This window comes from Garra rufa, chromosome 23, assembly GCF_049309525.1.
Source record: "Garra rufa chromosome 23, GarRuf1.0, whole genome shotgun sequence".
NCBI lineage: Eukaryota > Metazoa > Chordata > Actinopteri > Cypriniformes > Cyprinidae > Garra > Garra rufa.
In genome coordinates this window covers 1,603,747-1,623,076 of record NC_133383.1, presented here as the reverse complement: position 1 = coordinate 1,623,076, position 19,330 = coordinate 1,603,747, and the positions used below count along the sequence as shown (strand labels likewise).

The window sequence follows — 19,330 nt, the reverse complement described above, 5'->3', positions numbered from 1 at the left end:
TTCAGTTTTTTATTCCTAATACATTTTCAAAGTTGTTACAAACCTGTTTTGTGCTTTGTCATTATGGAGTATGAGATGTAGATGAAAAAATGAAGGGGTGTGAATACTTTTGCAAGGCACTGTAACTTTCCCCAACACTGATTAGGAATCGCTTTGTCATGCTGGTATCGAGGTGTTTGCCGTTGTGAAGCTGAAGCGCTTTCTATAGGTCGCTCTGGAGCGTCTGCTCAGTGTAAATGTGAATGTACGGCGCGGTCAGAGCGCATACGTTTGAGCTGGACGTCTGAGAAAGGCATGCATGGAAAGAAGATACAGGAAGTGTGAGGAACCCAGACACACTATGAAAGGCCCACAGACCAAGTGGCAACATCTCCAAACTTGTCAGCACAAGCGGGTCGACACCGTAGTCCTGCCCTCCACCCTCGATCACAAGATTCACAAGGACGAGGCTGTTTGTCCTCTGGCGCCACATCGACCTGTCAGGCCGGAGAGACACAAGCGAACGCCGCGGACCTGCGCAGGTGTCCCGAACCCTCACATCATCCCTATATTTTAATATCGTCACGTCTCCGGCGCGGTCATGCCTCTTTCTGGGCTTTCTCCGGTCGGCTGCGTTTGCGTCCTGAGCCTCTGCGTCCTGCTGCCGTCTTTGGGTCGCTGCGGTCCGCTTCCTCCTCCAGGTGTTGATGTGGATGAGATGCAGGAGGTTCTGGGTCAGATTCTGCAGGTGTTGAACTGGACTGATCAGGGGCCCCGGCCGAGGCCCCGCTCCGGACGCACCGAACCGCCCGAATACATGCTGGAACTGTACAACCGATTCGCCAGCGACCGCAGCGGCGCACCGTCAGCCAACATCGTCAGGAGCTTCAGGAACGAAGGTGAGCAGCTGCAGTTTTGTTTTTGATGAATATTAATAACAAAAAGCAAAGGAATCCCGTTTCAGAATCTTTTTCTCACCTTTATTTCTACAGCGCTTTAGACAAGGCAGATTGTCTTAAGGGGGAGACACTACAATTTGATGTTTAAAAAAATATATTTTCTGTTCTCATTTTAATTTACACTACCGTTCAAAAGTTTGGGGTCAGTACATTTTTATTGTTTCTTTCTTTCTTTCTTTCTTTTTTTTTTTTTTTAAAGAAATTAATACTTTTATTCACCAAGGATGTATTAAGTTAATAATTAAAAGTTGATTAAAAGTTAATAATAAATAATTTACGTTGTTATAAAAATTTATATTTTGAAAAAACACTGCTTTTTAAACTTGTTATTCATGAAAGAATCCTGAAAAAAAAAAAAAAAAATCACACGTTCCAAAAAATATTTGTTGATATTATCCAACATTGATCATTCTAATAATAAATCAGCATATTAGAATGATTTCTGAAGGATCATGTGACACTGAAGACTGCAGTAACAGCTGATAAAAATTCAGCTTTTCATCACAGGAATGAATTCTATTTTAAAGTATGTTAAAATAAAAAACATTATTTTATATTGTAAAAACATTTTGCAATAGTACAGTTATTTTTCTGTATTTTTAATCAAATAAATGCAGCCTTGATGAACATAAGAGACTTCTTTAAAGACTTTTACAAGTCTTACTGACCCCAAACGTTTGAACGGTAGTGTTAGTGAACATTATATTATTATATACTATTTTGTTGTATTTTTATTATTTTTTAAAAATATATCTATATAATTTATTGTAATTTTTATTTTAGTTTCAGTTATTCAGTTCATTTATTTACTTAAGATGTAAATGTGGTAAATGGTAAATGTAAGGTTTTGTATAAGTTTAACTTGTTTCAAGTAACAATGATGTTTTTTTTTGTTTATGTTTTAGTCTTAGTTAAATAATACTTTGATCCTCAACTACTTTTATTAGTATTTCTTCTATTAGGAACAGTTTTGAAAAAGAAAATATATATACAGATAAAATAATGCACCTGTCAAGTTTGAGATTTTGGGCTTTTTGCTTTTTCCTAAAGTGTTTTTTCAGACTAGTGGAATGAAAACGTCACTGTTAAGTCTTTCGTTTATAGTGCTTTATCTATTTGTGTCAATAGAGTTCAATTACAATACAGATTTTTAAAGGCAATGACTTTTTTCTCCTACACTGAGCCATAAATCTCCACTTCAGTAGCACTTACACACACCACACTTTACATTTTTATTCCTGACTCTTTATCCTTAAGGTTTTCACTGAGGGATTTGTTCATATATAATTTGCTTGATTTTATACATTTTATTGCCCCCAAAATGGTAAAAAGTAGTGTTTCCTGTCTGATGAAATGAGTTACCCAAAATCCCCTCTGTAAAAACTTTTGACTCTAATATGTCAATAAATTAAACAAGAATTTTGAAACTGACTTCATCCAGTGTTTAGATTTTTGTACTAGACTGTTACGATTTTGATGATAATTCTAGGGTGTAGAAAGTAACATTTAGATAGTGATTTTTTTTGGTGAAATGTTGGTGGCAAGAAAACAAACCTAAATCGAAAAATATAATGCCAAATGAAATTTATTTATACAAAAGTAGAAATGATTTAAGCAAAAGAGGAAATGTAAAATATATACAATGGAGAAACAAGAAAAAGAAATAATATGCACAAGTCAAAATAGATTCAAACAAATCAATAAATAAACCCAAGGGAAAAGGGACATAAGTGGCGCCAAAGGAAAGAAAATAATATAACAAAACCCCAATCTAACTTAGCATTAACCTCTACCCTAACTATAAATAAAAAGGAAAAGAAAAGTCTTCAGCGTAAAAACGCCCTAAATAAACTATACTAACTAAGCAAAACAAAATCTACAGGTGTGGCGCTCACTCCTAACCTGGTGTGTTTAAACAGTCTGGTTACTACGTGTGGTACCGTGTACGTCACGTGACATCTTCCTATCCTCTTTTCCCAGGGAAAAACTAACGATCACCAGATAGTAGCACGAGTTACAAAATGCATATTTGCAACGATAGAATAATAACTGTAGACATACGAAGTATGACAAAAAAACAACAACAACCAGGTTAGAACAGAATCAAACAGAACAGAACACAAAGTAGGAGCGCAAGCAAGCTCGCGAACGCTCATTCCGGCGTCTCTTTAAACTAGAGCAGTTGTCCGTGATTGGCAGCGCGGGTGGCGACGTCACTCCGGTTAACAATGACAGGCACCTTCCTGGCCAATTGGAAACCAAGGGGAGTAACCTGAGAGATGACAGTGAGAGAAAACAAAAGAAAGAACGCAACACACCGGCAAACTCATAGGGCCGTAACACCCCGACCCTCAAGAACAAACCTGTTTGTGAAAAAAAAAAAACAATAACACAGTTATACTCTAGAGAGAGCATCAGCCAAAACATTATCAGTACCCTTCTTATGTCGGATTTCCAGATTGTAATTTTGGACTAACAATGACCAACGCATTAAACGTTGATTTTGGTTGTACATCCGAGATAAAAAGACAAGTGGGTTGTGATCAGTGTAAACAATAACGGGAAGACTACTAGAGCCAACATAAACTTCAAAATGTTGCAAAGCAAACAACAAAGCAAGTGTTTCTTTTTCTATCGTTGAATAATTGAGTTGATGTTTATTGAACTTGCGGGAAAAATAACTAATGGGGTGGTCAATGCCGTTATCATCCTCTTGAAGGAGTACAGCACCGGTACCAACGGCACTTGCATCAATCTCAAGTTTAAAGTTCGAGGTGCATACAGGAGCTGCAAGAACTGGAGCATTACACATAAGTGTCTTCACACACTCAAAAGCACTCTGACAAGCTTCAGACCACACATAAGGCTTAGACGGGCTAAGCAACGACGTAAGAGGGTTAACAACAGAGGAGAAGTTTTTGCAAAAACTGCGATAATAACCCGCCATACCGAGGAATCTCCGCAACTCTCGACGAGTAGTGGGAACTGGAAACTCCAAAATAGCCGTGACCTTCGCCTCTACGGGACGGACTTGGCCCTGTCCAACCTCTTTCCCGAGGTACGTGACAGTTGCTTTGCCAAATTCGCATTTTGCCAAATTAAGTGTGAGAGAAGCATTCGAAAGACGTTCAAACACCATTCTTAACGAAGACAAATGTTCTTGCCAGCTCATAGTATAAATAACCAAATCATCGAGATACGCACTGCAATTTGGAATGTCAGACAACACTATATTTACAAGACGCTGAAATGTCGCAGGCGCGTTTCTCAAACCGAAAGCCATTGACGTATATTGCAGAAACGTGTCTGGCGTTACAAATGCTGAAATTTCAGAAGCTCGAGAAGTAAGTGGAACTTGCCAGTAACCTTTTAACATGTCTAATTTACTGACAAAACGAGCAGAACCTACATTATCGACACAGTCCTCCATACGCGGCAATGGATAGCTGTCAGGCACAGTGACTGCGTTCACTTTCCGGTAATCTGTGCAGAATCTGAACGTTCCGTCAGGTTTAGGAACAAGGAGACACGGGGAACTCCAGGGACTAGAACTAGGTGTTGCCAAACCATTTTCTAACAGGTAATTCACCTCTTGGCGCATTACAGATCTTTTAGCTGCGTTTAGGCGATAAGCATGCTGCTTTATAGGGCGAGCGTCACCCACATTTATATCATGCTGTAAAACGGTTGTCTGTTTAGGAACATCACTAAATAGACAGTTAAAATCAGATAGTAATTTAACAATATCCGATTTCTGCTCAATAGACAAATGCTTAAGGTACGGGCTTAGATTGTTTAATATTTCCGAATTTGCCAACCTTGCGCCCTGCTGAGGGGCGTTGCGAAGTACCACATCATCCCCGTCAGCGGCCAAAACCTGAAAAGACGGCTCCAGCTCCGCGGCTATGGCAACAGAAGAAACAGCAGGCTCTGTATTCTGTGACACGACTTTTCGCTTTGTCTTTTCTCTACTATAGTAAGGCTTTAACATATTTATGTGACACACACGAGTTTGACGTTTCCTGTCAGGGGTATGGATCACATAATCAGTTTCACTCACTTTCTTTTTTACAACATAAGGACCGAAGAATCTAGCAGAAAGGGATGAACCTGACACCGGTAAAAGTACAAGTACTTCATCACCAGGCGTGAAAGAACGCGCAACAGCCTTTTGATCATACTTGCGCTTCATACCTTGCTGAGCACTAGCTAGAGACTCTTTAGCTAGCGCACATGCAGAGTGTAAACGCTCACGAAATGTACTAACATAATCTAATATGTTAGTTTTTAGACTTGATTCAATAGACAGCATGTGTTCTTTTAAAACCTTTAGCGGTCCCCTCACCTGATGTCCGAATACCAACTCGGCCGGGCTGAAGCCGAGAGATTCTTGTACGGTTTCCCTCACAGCAAATAGAACTAAGGGAACTCCCTCATCCCAATCCCTAGCAGTGTCCAGACAGTACTTCCTAAGCATAGACTTGAGCGTTTGATGAAAACGTTCAAGAGACCCTTGGCTTTCCGGATGATATGGACTTGATACGCGGTGAGAAATCGCAAGTGATTGTAGTACCTGTTTAAAAAGTTTAGATAAAAAATTTGTCCCTTGATCACTTTGTACTATCCTAGGCAGACCGAACGTAGAAAAGAATTTTACCAGCGCCTTGGTGATGACGGGAGCGGTGATTTTTCTTAGTGGAATTGCTTCCGGAAATCTGGTGGCTACACACATTATTGTTAATAAAAATTGATTACCCGTTTTAGTTTTAGGCAATGGGCCCACGCAATCAACAATTATGTGCTCAAAAGGCTCCCCGACTACCGGTATGGGAAACAGTGGGGCAGGTGGAATCACCTGATTTGGCTTCCCAACTATTTGGCACGTATGACAAACGCGACAATATTTTACTACATCTTTTTTCAAACCTGGCCAAAAGAAGTGTCTTAAAATTCGGTTGTATGTTTTCGTAATTCCTAAATGACCAGCCAACTGGTGATCATGTGCAAGACATAAAACATGTTGACGATAAGGAGACGGAACAACAACTTGGTATACAACATTCCCCTCAAAATCTGTATCCGTCTTCGAACACCATTTCCTCATCAACAAATGATTGTCAACGAAATACGCACATTTCATGTCCTTAACACTGTCAGAAGAAACAGCAGAATTAAAGAGCGTAACAAGAGACGTGTCCTCCTTTTGCGCAGCGAGTATTCGCTCTCGTGACACAGGAATCTTTAACATATCTGCTTCAGATACAGGTACAATGGGACTCTCTAGATTCTCTACTGATTGCCTTTTTAAGGATACCACCGTATCCACTGCCTCCTCCTCAGCAAGGAGAGGAGAAAAGAACGAATCAGACAAATCTACCACGTCACCCGACTTACGCGACTGAGCGCGCGTAACAGCGCACGCAGGGAAAACATCAGGGTAAGTGCTAGACAAATCTGAGTGATAACAAACATCTGGTTTATCAACAACTTCTAAAACAGGCATTACTTTTCCCCCTGCCAGGTCATTACCAAGAATAAAATCAACGCCTTTCACCGGGAGTGACGGAAGCACAGCCACTCTTACAAACCCTTTACACAAGTCACTCTCAAGATGTATACGATGCAGCGGTGCTTTTATGCAGCCCATCTCAATGCCTTGTACGATTACACTTGAGCCACAGGAAGTGTCATCCGACAACCGTAACTTATCTGCAACAATAAAAGATTGCAAAGCACCAGTGTCCCTAAGCATGGTTATTTCTACCTGATCCTCATGATTTCCCGATAGGGAAATTAACCCTTTCAAGATAAAAGGTCGATAGCTAACATCCACAGTTTTATCAGTCGGTGCAGTAACAGCCGTTTTCAGAGTTTTCACGAACCCTACACTTTTAGTTTGTGATTTTCTTTTCAAAACCGGGCAGTCAACTACGATATGTCCCTGCTTATGACAATAAAAACATTCTCGTTCCTCACGAGCGTGAGATGGACTAGATTTGGAACGACCGGCCTGTGATTGAGGAGGGACAAACTGGGTTTTCTCCGAACGTGCAGGTGCAAAGACAGTTTTGTGGGTTAAAACAAACTCGTCCGCTAAAACAGCTGCATGCGACAACGAAGTCACCTTCTGTTCATTAAGGTAAACCACAACTCGCTCTGGCAAGCAATTTTTAAACTCCTCCAATAAAACAAGCTCTCGCAGCGAGTCAAAATCAGTCACTTTACTTGCTGTGCACCATTTGTCAAATAAAATTCCTTTCTCCCTCGCAAACTCGACGAATGTCTGGGTGGAATTTTTCTTATGCATTCTAAACCTCTGTCTATAAGCCTCTGGAACAAGCTCATACGCTCTGAGAATGGCAGATTTAACACACTCGTATTTCAAACTATCCTCTAATGACAAAGTAGAGCAGACCTCCTGTGCTTTGCCAAACAACTTGCATTGCAGAAGTAGTGACCAAACTTCTCTAGGCCATCGAAGAGAAGTAGCTATGCGCTCAAACGCACAAAAGTATGAATCTACTTCTGATTCTCGAAATTGAGGTACCAACGAAATGTGCTTACTCACATCAAAGGTGCTCTGGGATGAATCAGTCGGCGGGGAAGCACTAGCAACTTGCGTCGGGCTTGACGGTGCAGCCGGGCTGGAAGCAACCTTCATCGCTTCCAGATCGAGCTGTCGCAACTTTACTTGCGTATCAGCCTCAATCTCGAGTTTACGTACTTCCAAACGCAGATTAATTTCAGCCTGACGTGTTTGGGCTTTCTCTTGCGCCTCATATTGTAAACGGGCTAGGCGGACTTTCAGTCGCGCGTCCTCTCTGGAACCAGAGGAAAACGGTGAGAACGGTTCAAAGGGTGGCAAGCCGGCTTTCGCATCGGCCAACACCTCCGCGTCAGCATCAGCTCTACCACTCAAATGATCCTCCTCAGCCCCAAGGCTAAGATGCGCCCCAGCAACGTCACCCAGGCCTAAACTTCCGCCAGTCTCATCCCCAGCACTTGATAGAGGAAGAACATTTGTCTCACTCAAATTCTGCAAAAGCTTGCTTTTTACTTCTGCTTTGCGACTCTGTTTATTCACAATAATCTGATAGTGGTCAGCTATCAACAATAAGTCTTGCTTCCTACACAAATTAATCTGTTCTAAAGACGGATGGGCAATAAAGTGCTGCAAACTGAAAACATCCATAACGCAGAGCAAACAAATAAGCAACGCGATACCCCTCCGCATGAATATACTACCAACGCACTAAATAGCGTCCATTGCCACCAACACACACAAATTATCACAAAATCAGGGATTTAACAATCCCGGACGAGCCCCCATTTAATGTTACGATTTTGATGATAATTCTAGGGTGTAGAAAGTAACATTTAGATAGTGATTTTTTTTGGTGAAATGTTGGTGGCAAGAAAACAAACCTAAATCGAAAAATATAATGCCAAATGAAATTTATTTATACAAAAGTAGAAATGATTTAAGCAAAAGAGGAAATGTAAAATATATACAATGGAGAAACAAGAAAAAGAAATAATATGCACAAGTCAAAATAGATTCAAACAAATCAATAAATAAACCCAAGGGAAAAGGGACATAAGTGGCGCCAAAGGAAAGAAAATAATATAACAAAACCCCAATCTAACTTAGCATTAACCTCTACCCTAACTATAAATAAAAAGGAAAAGAAAAGTCTTCAGCGTAAAAACGCCCTAAATAAACTATACTAACTAAGCAAAACAAAATCTACAGGTGTGGCGCTCACTCCTAACCTGGTGTGTTTAAACAGTCTGGTTACTACGTGTGGTACCGTGTACGTCACGTGACATCTTCCTATCCTCTTTTCCCAGGGAAAAACTAACGATCACCAGATAGTAGCACGAGTTACAAAATGCATATTTGCAACGATAGAATAATAACTGTAGACATACGAAGTATGACAAAAAAACAACAACAACCAGGTTAGAACAGAATCAAACAGAACAGAACACAAAGTAGGAGCGCAAGCAAGCTCGCGAACGCTCATTCCGGCGTCTCTTTAAACTAGAGCAGTTGTCCGTGATTGGCAGCGCGGGTGGCGACGTCACTCCGGTTAACAATGACAGGCACCTTCCTGGCCAATTGGAAACCAAGGGGAGTAACCTGAGAGATGACAGTGAGAGAAAACAAAAGAAAGAACGCAACACACCGGCAAACTCATAGGGCCGTAACATAGACATGTATGCAAATTAGTGCATGTTTCATTACATAATGGCTCATTTGCATATTTAAACCTAACATTTTAGAAAACTTGTAATACAAAAAATGTTTGCAATTATCAATGTAATCAATCAACTGAGTAAGTAAGGTCATAACTATTAGTTAATTTTTTACCCTATTCATTAATACAACACAAAATAATTCAGTGTTGCATAATTATCAGTTGTGATCAATTATTTATTTATTCTTAATTGTGTGTATATATTGTTTCTTGAATTTGAACATTATAGAACAGAGTTCTGTCCTTTTATATGGTTTTTCAGTTTTTTCTGTAATTACTAGATTAGTTTATGAAATTATAATTTCAAATAATTATTTTAAGGCGAGACACTTGAGGTGAACAGGGTAAAAAATTAACTAATAGTTATGACCTTACTTACTCAGCAGATTGATTACATTGATAATTGCAAAAAAATTTTGTATTACAAGTTTTTTAAAATGTTAGGTTTAAATATACAAATGAGCCATTATGTAATGAAACATGCACTAATTTGCATACATTTCTAGTACAAAAATCTAAACACTGGATGAAGTCAGTTTCAAAATTCTTGTTTTATTTTTTTTTTATATATTAGAGTCAAATGTTTTTACAGAGGGGATTTTTATCTCATTTTGTCACTTCATATTTGTGAAGAAACTTAGAACAGACAGAAAACAATGTATTTTTTACAATTTTTGGGGGGAATAAAATGTTGCATAAAATCAAGCTAATTATATCTGAACAAATCCCTTTGTAAAAACCTTCAGGATATAGACAGGAATAAAAATGTAAAGTGTGGTGTGTGTAAGTGCTGCTGAAGTGGAGATTTATAGCTCAGTGTAGGAGAAAAATCGAATTGCCTTTAAAAATATGTATGGTAATAAAAAATAAAAAAAAAAATATATATATATATATATATATATATATTATTTTTTTTTTTTTTAATAAATGGGATATTATGTAATGTTTTTTCTTACTATTACTAAAATTATTTAACCATTTTTAAATAAAAAGTTATTTATTATTTTTTATTAAATATGATATTATTATTATTACTGTATTAAATATATTATTTAACATAATTTTTAAATAAGGGTAATTATTAGAATTATATAATTATTCTTTAAATTAAAATGTTTAAATAATTATTTATACATTTAAAAAAATTATGTATAATCATTTTTTAAAAATATGATATTTATTATTATTACAATTATTTAACCACTCTTTAATCGTTTTAAGGAATAATTATTATTTTAAATCATTATTGTCATTTTAATAACAATAGCAATAACTATTATTATTAGAATCTTTTAACCATTCTTCAAATAATAAATTAAATGATAATTACTTTAAATGATTATTTTTATGAATATTATTTTATTACAATTTAATATTATTATAATTATTCTTTATTGTTGAATATTGTTGTGTATATATTTTGTCTTGAATTTGATCATTAGAGAGTACTTTTTAGTAGTTACTAGATAAACTTTTTAAATTGATAAATTTGATAAATTATTTGTTCAAATGTTTTTTAAATAAATTGGATATTATCTAATGTTTTTATTATAACTAGAATTGTGTAACCTTTTTTATATAAAAAACAAACAAAAATTATTATTTATTATTATTTTATTAAATATGATATTATTTTTACTTTATTAAATATAAAATGGGGCATTCTTTAAATTTTTTTAAATGGTAACAATTATTAGAATTATTTAACCATTCTTTAAATTAAATTAAATGTTTGAATTTTAAATAATGATGTATATATTATCATTTAAAAACAAATATGATATTTATTATTGTTACAATTATTTAACCACTTTTTTTGTTGTTAAATAAACCATCATTTTTGTCATTTTAATAACAATAGTAATTATTATTATTATTAGAATTTATTAACCATTCTTTTAATAATAAATTAAATGATAATTATTATTTTAATAAATATGATTTTATTATTACAATTTATTATTATTAGATTTATTTTAGCATTATTTTGAAAACTTAAATTATAAATATTTGAAATCATTATAATTATTATTATTATACTTAAATAATTTTTTAATTGTAACCATTTCTTATTCTTCATCATTTAAAATTATAATAATTATTAGAATTGTTTAACTTTTCTTTAAATTAAAATGTTTAAATAATTACTTATACTTTTTAAATAATTATGTATATATTATCGTTTTTAATAATTATATTTATTTATTTTAAAAATCATGTAATTTTAATTGTAATTTTAATAATAATTTTTATTATTAGAATTTTTAACCACTCTTTAAATGTATTTTTTTTTTAAAAATCACATTATTACAATTTATTATTATTAAATTTATTTAAACATTATTAAAAACAAATAATACATATTATTTTAAATAATTATAATTAGTAGTATTATTATACTTATACTTAATAAATTTGATATTATTATTAGAATTATTTAACAATTCTTTAAATTAAAAAAAATAAATAATAACTATTTTACCCATTTCTTTATTTTTTAATAATAATAATTATTATTATTATTATTTAGCCATTCTTTAAATAAAAAGATTAAATTATAATGATTTTAAATTATTTTAATAAGTATGATGTTATTACAATTATTATTATATTTATTTAAACATTATTTTAAATAATAATTGTTATTTTAAGTTATTATAATTAGCAGTATTATTTTAATCATTCTTTAAAGAAAAAAATTAAACAATAATAATAAATAAATAATGATGTTATTACAATTTATTATTATTAGGTTTATTTAAACATTAACTTAAATAATAATTATTATTTCAAATCATTGTAACTAGTAGTATTATTATACATAAATATTATATTATTATTAGAACTACTTAACAATCCTTTAAATTAAACATTTTAAATCATTATTATTTTAACCATTTCTTTATTTAAAAAAAAATAATAATAATTAACCATTCTTTAAATAAAAAAAATGATGTTGTTATTATTACAATTATTATTATATTTATTTAAACATTATTTTAAAAACTTAAAAAAATATATATTTGAAATTATTATAATTAGTAGTATTATTTTACCCGTTCTTTGAATAAAAATGAAACGGTAGTAATAAATATGATGTTATTATTACAATTTATTATTATTAGATTTATTTAAAATTTATTTTAAAAACATAATTATAATTAGATGTATTATTATACTTAAATAAATATTGTCATTATATAACCATTCTTTAAATTAAAAAAATGAAATATTTTTTTAACAATTAAAAAAAACTTAATAATAATTATTTAAAGTCATAAATATGTTAACAAATATTATAGTACTTAACAAAAACAACAACTTTTAAAAAATTAAATATTTTTTGTTTTTCTCCTGTCTTGTTCCTTATGCACACATAACATGATCTGTAACTGTCCTTTAAATTTTACCATTTCTTTATTTAAAAAAAAATAATAATCAGAATTATTTAATTTCTTTAAATAAAAAATGAAATGATAATTATTTTAAATGATTTATGAATTATTTTTAATGATTTTAATAAATATTATGTTATTATTACAATTATTTAAACATTATTTTAAAAACTTAAATAATAATTGTTATTATTAGTAGTATTATTTTAACCATTCTTTAAATAAAACAATGAATGATAATAACAAATATGATGTTGTTATTATTATAATTTATTATTATTAGATTTATTATTTTTTTTTAAAAACTTCATTTTAATTAGTAGTATTATTATACTTAAAAAAAAATATATATATATATATAATCTTTACATTAAAAAGTTTAAATTATTATTATTTTTTTAAATTACAAATTTTTAAATAATAATTAAAGTCATTAATATTTTAACAAGTATTATATTATTTAACAAAAAAACATTTATCAATACCATTCTTTAAATTAAAAAACGATAATAATAAATGTTATTACAATTTATTATTATTAGATTTATTTAAAAATTATTTTTAAAACTTAACTATAATTAGTAGTAGTATTTTAACTATACTTTAAATAAAAAATTGAATGTAATAAATATGATGTTATGGTATCATTATTAGATTTATTTAAACATTATTTAAAAACTTTATTATAATTAATAGTATTATTATACTTAAATATTAATAATTATTATTATTATTAAAATGATTTACCATTCTTTAAATAATTATAAAAAATATATATATTTAAAATCATTCATATTTTAACAAATATTATATTATTTTAACAAAAAATCTCATATTTCATTTTTTTCTCCTGTTTTTTGCACACATAACATGATCTGTGGTCTCACAAAATTCAGTTTTTCCTCCATCTCTGATCTACAGACCACACCTCACACGGAATAATAAGCAAAAGCCTTCGGACGCACCGTCTCCTGTTCAACATCTCAGTCCCGCAGCAGGAGCGTATCGTCAGCGCCGAGCTGCGTCTCCACATGCATCTCAAAACAGACTCGCGCCAGCGTATCGGAGCGGGCTGGAAGGTGAATATATTCGGACGCTGCGGGAACGCCGAGGGCGAGAGAGATCCGCTGGCGTCGAAGCACGTGCGTCGCAAGAACAGCGGCTGGGAAGTGTTGGATTTGACAAAAGCCGTCCAGCATTGGAAGAAGCTCAACGCTGTGAACCCCACACTAGAGGTTCGTATCGAAAACCTGCACGCCTTTAAAAACACCAACGAGTGGCCTGTTATAGATCTGGACGTTGACAGGGATCCAGATGGAAAACACGAACCCGTGCTGATCGTCTTCTCAGACGACACGAGCGAAAACCGTCGGGATGGAGACGAGGCGCCGTCGACCCGAACTCGCTCCAGTCTCGTCTACGAGGACGGCCCCAGAGTCCGGCGCAGCGCTAAAACAGAAGACTGCAGGAAAGCCGAGATGTACGTGGATTTCAAGGACATCGGCTGGGACTCGTTCATCCTGGCTCCGGCCGGTTATCAGGCGTTCACCTGCCGCGGCGCCTGCAATTATCCTCTGGTTCGGGAAGTGACGCCCACCAAACACGCCATCGTTCAGACTCTGCTCAATCTCAAGAGTCCTCAGAAAGCCGCGCAGGCCTGCTGCGTTCCCACCGAGCTCAAGCCCATATCTCTCCTGTACGAGAACGAGAACGGCGTCGTGGTTTTGAATAATAAATACGAGGGTATGGTGGTCAAGGAATGCGGATGCAGATAGTCTAAAACGGCAGGAGGAAAGACTGAAACCGCGGGACTTGTCAAAACGAAATAGGAGGAATTCATTCAACAGCATTTTATTTAGACCTTGTGTATATTTATTAGCTGTAAATTAGTCTGTTTTCTATTTTAATATACCACACACTGCTTTTAGATGTTTAAGTGTTTGTCACTTACAATGAGGAAAACTCAAACTAAACTTCTTTGATTTGAGCTTTGCTTTTGTTTTTATTTAATACATAGGGTGTTCTTGGCCCGTAGAAGAACCAATTTCAGTTTCTCAAAGTGGTCACTACTTAAAAGAGCATTTAAAAATCTAAAAAATAAAGGTTCTGCATTGGCATTGATTCCACGAAGGACCTTTTTAGAAGTTTGTAGAAGTACTGAGTAAATGTGATTATTTTTAGAAACTGAAAGGTTCTCTGGCCCATATGTCAAAACTGTTTATTTTTAAATATATTTTTAAAATATACAAAAAAGGCACAAAATTAATCCAAGTTCATAATAATTAGTTTGTTAATAAATATATTTTTTAGTTATTTTAAAATAAAGCGTTTAAGATATATTTTGCTATTCAAATATTTAAATCCGAGAAAATACATTGCTGTAAAAAAAAATCCACCTACTTCCCAAAAAATGTTACATTTTAAATTATATTAAACTGACTTTAAAAAATTGAGTTAAGTCTTGAAGAAAAATGTTGAAACTGATTAAATTTTAATAGTTAAAGTGCATCAGGGAATCATTTGATTCAGATTGGACTTCAAAGTGCGGTTGCTTACTCATTGGTGGCTTCGGAGATAGTTTGCGAACCATTCGATTCATGTTCAAGCCCATATCTCTCCTGTACGAGAACGAGAACGGCGTCGTGGTTTTGAATAATAAATACGAGGGTATGGTGGTCAAGGAATGCGGATGCAGATAGTCTAAAACGGCAGGAGGAAAGACTGAAACCGCGGGACTGGTCAAATCAAAATAGGAGGAAAGCATGAACATCTAGAATCTTGGCGCCTTCAACAGCATTTTATATAGACCTTGTGTATATTTATTAGCTGTAAATGAGTCTGTTTTCTATTGTGATTTACAACACGCTGCTTTTAGATGTTCAAGTGTCACTTACAATGAGGGAAACTCAAACTAAACTTGTTTGATTTGAGCTTTGCTTTTGTTTTTATTTAATACATAGGGTGTTTTGGCCTATAGAAGAGCCATTTTTCAGTTTTTCAAAGAGCCTTTTAGTGGTTACTTCTTAGAAGAGCATTTTAAAATCTAAAATATATAGGTTTTGCATTGGCATTGATTCCATGAAGGACCTTCTTAGAAGTGTATAGAAGTTCTTCACACTAATAAATGTGATTTAGGTTTAAGAACTTCGGAGAGGGTTTGCAAATCTTTTAATTCATTTCTGGACTCAAAGCAGGTTCACAAATCATTCAAATCAGGGCTTTGGAGTGCGTATCATGAATAATTTAATTCAGATCGGAAATTCAAAGCATTTATAGTGAATTATTTGATTTAGTTTGGAACTTCAGAGCGGGTCTGTGAATCATTTGAATCATTTCGGGACTCGGAACGAGTTAAGACTCATTATTCAATGGCTTCGGAGCGTGTTTGGTGAATTACATGTGATGTACAGTTATTTTCCATCCACATTTGTGTTCAGCCTAAATAATCAAATTTGGAAAAATGTATTGCTCCTGAAATACGTTTTAAATTATATTTTGGCATATAAAGCCTAAAATGTATTTAATTTTAAAAAAATGTAAATGTTTTATTGAGCTTTGTTTTGTTTTGTTTGTTTACCATTTGTTAAAAAAATACTCATTGTTGCCATGAAACCATAAAAACCACCTTTTGGAAGCTTTGTTTTTAAGAGTGGTGTAAAGATCCTTTGGAATCCAATGGAAAAGTTCTATGGATGTCACGCAGCTGTAGATGCCAGTACAGTCAAATAGCGCCGATTGTAACCAAAACGAGTGTGAATATGCGAGCCCCCGATGGCCACATGCCGTGCGAGCCACAGCCACGTTCTCTTCCACACAGCTGTGATAAGGAGGTGTGAAAAAGCGAGATGTGTTCGACCCCTCACTCAGGATGAGACCTCATTCCAAGTGGTGTGTCGTTGGACCAGAGAGCCGCCGGATTCCTGAGCACCAACAGCAACGGTCTCCAACGCTGCCTCCGCTTCCTCCTGCCATCTAACGCTCCACGGACATGTGTGAACTTCACCCCAACAAAATCTGTCAAATTAGGGCCTGAGTGTAACCATATTGCATTGTGTTGTGTTTCACGCTCTTAAAAATATAAAGGTTCTTAAAGGGTGTTTTCACAGAGAGACCATTTCCGGTTCCTCAAAGGACCTTTAACTGGTCAGTTCCTAAAAGAACCATTTTATTATTAGTGTGGAGAACATTTTAATAATGGAATGGAAAGGTTCTGTCTGTGTTGCCAGATTAGCAGTTTTTCTGCACAACTCGGCAAGTTTGAAAATGCAGTCATGAAAAAATAAGAGAGCTCCCAAAAATGTATCTGCTGACAAAAAATAATGGAAATGCATATTTTTACTAATGTGTGTTGATTCTTGGAATGAATACCTGGCAACCCGAGGACTGAAGACTATGTACACTTTTTATGTTGGTCTTGAGTGAGAGTGAGATCAGTTGTTTTTCATTTATTGCATGAAGTTGTGTACAATGTACATTATGTTAAAATAACTGATGTGACTATTAAGCATAAATGTATGAATAAATTATAAATATATTCTGCTTTGAAACAATGCGTATTGTGAAAAGTGCCTAAATTTGACCAGGTTATCGCATTGCTTACATTTATAGCTTACATTTTAAACAACTTAGCATGTAAAGTGTTAGAAAATAAAATCAAAGACAGAGTAAAAGAATTAAAAGTACCAAAATTTATTTTTTTCTTCTTTTTTTTACTCAACAGATAACCTGATTCTTGCACAAAATTACTGTACATTTTCCATTTTTCCATGTATTTGCCGTGTTAAATGTGACATGAAATGTATTTATTCCTGATTGATGAGCCGTCCAGAGTTATTTTTTGTTTTTGTGCGTGTGATGTGAATAAACCTGTAGATGCTCACACGTTCCCTTATGTGTCAGTAAAACCGCAGAGGTACCTGTTTAGACTGGATCTGTTTTATCTGAAGCACTAAGTGTTTTAATGTAAAGACCTTTAGGAGTGGAGATACAGAGGCATATCAGGAAGCCACACACTACAGAGCTGATATACAGTACACACCAACCACAACCTGAAATCAGTCCTCAGCACTGCTTGGAATAACACACACACATATTAACTGAAATAAATCAAAATTTAATTGAAATTAATAAATAAATCTTATGGTAATAAAATATATTGATTGCAAAAAAAAAAAAAAAAAAAAAACTTTTTTGTTTTGCAAAGTCAACTAAACATTCTAACTAATTAAAATGTATTAAAATAAGTTAGATTTAAGGCATTGAATAATGAATAATACATTCATAAATTTGGTTGATTTTAATAAAAATACATTAAATAAGTAAAATGAACAAAATATTAGATTAAATGAATGAATTATATGTTATTAATACAATTATTTCAAGTATTAGGCTACTTTTAAAAGTGCTCATTGTGGAGTGATATATTTGTTTATCATCTTATTAAACTTTTTTTAAACAGATTATTTTAAAAAGCACATAGAGATGGGTGAAACAGTTTTCCTACGTTTCGAATTAGTTAAACCATTGCTTGGCAAAATGATTCAAGTGCTTGATTTGGATCGCGTATTGCGAATCACTTGTTTCAGATCGGAACTTCAAAGCAGGTTCACAAATCATTTGATTAATTTCGGGAATTAAAAGCGGGTTTGCAAATCTTTTGATTCATTTCAGGAATTTAAAATGGTTTCGGAAATATTTTAATTCATTTTGGGACTCGAACAGGTTCGCAAATCATTTGATTCATTTTGGGGACTCTGAGCGGGTTTGTGAATCATTTGATTCATTTCGGGAGTCTGGGAGGGTTTGCGAATCATTTAATTTAAAACAGAACTTTGAAACGGGTTCGTGAATCATTTGATTCATTCTGGCACTAAGAGCGGGTTCACAAATAATTAGATTAATTTCTGGACTCTTAAGTGGGTTCACAAATCATTTGATTCATTTCGGGACTCTTAAGTGGGTTCGAGAATCAGTTGATTTAGTTCAGGAGTTCGGAGCCGGTTCGCGAATCATGATTCATTTCGGGACTTTAAAGCAGGTTTTCGAATCTTTTGCATCATTTCGGGAATTCTGAGCGGGTTTGCAAATCATTTTATTCAATTTGGGAATTTAAAGCGGGTTCACGAATCATTTGATTCATTTTAAGAATCATTTGATTCATTTCAGGACTTGGAGCGGGTTTGCAAATCAATTGATTTACTTTGGGAGTTCCGAGTGCGTTCGCGAATCATATGATTCATTTCGGGACTTTAAAGCGGGCTCGCGAAACATTTTATTCAATTTGGGAATTTAAAGCAGGTTCGCAAATCATTTGATTCATTTCGGGACTCGGAGCGGGTTCGCGAATCATTTGATTCATTTTGGGAATCATTTGATTCATTTCGGGACTCGGAGCGGGTTCGCGAATCATTTGATTAATTTTGGGAATCATTTGATTCATTTCGGGACTCGGAGCGGGTTCGCGAATCATTTGATTAATTTTGGGAATCATTTGATTCATTTCGGGACTCGGAGCGGGTTCGCGAATCATTTGATTAATTTTGAGAATCATTTGATTCATTTCGGGACTCGGAGCGGGTTCGCGAATCATTTGATTCATTTTGGGAATCATTTGATTCATTTCGGGACTCGGAGCGGGTTCGCGAATCATTTGATAAATTTTGGGAATCATTTGATTCATTTCGGGACTCGGAGCAGGTTTGCGAATCATTTGATTCAATTTGGGACTTTAAAGTGG

At 34.1% G+C, this 19,330-nt stretch overlaps 1 pseudogene; it reads left to right on the top strand.

Annotated features, from left to right (window-relative positions):
• Window positions 1-298: 298 nt before the first annotated feature.
• LOC141299816 (bone morphogenetic protein 10-like) lies at window positions 299-14,369 on the top strand (annotated as a pseudogene).
• Window positions 14,370-19,330: the final 4,961 nt, after the last annotated feature.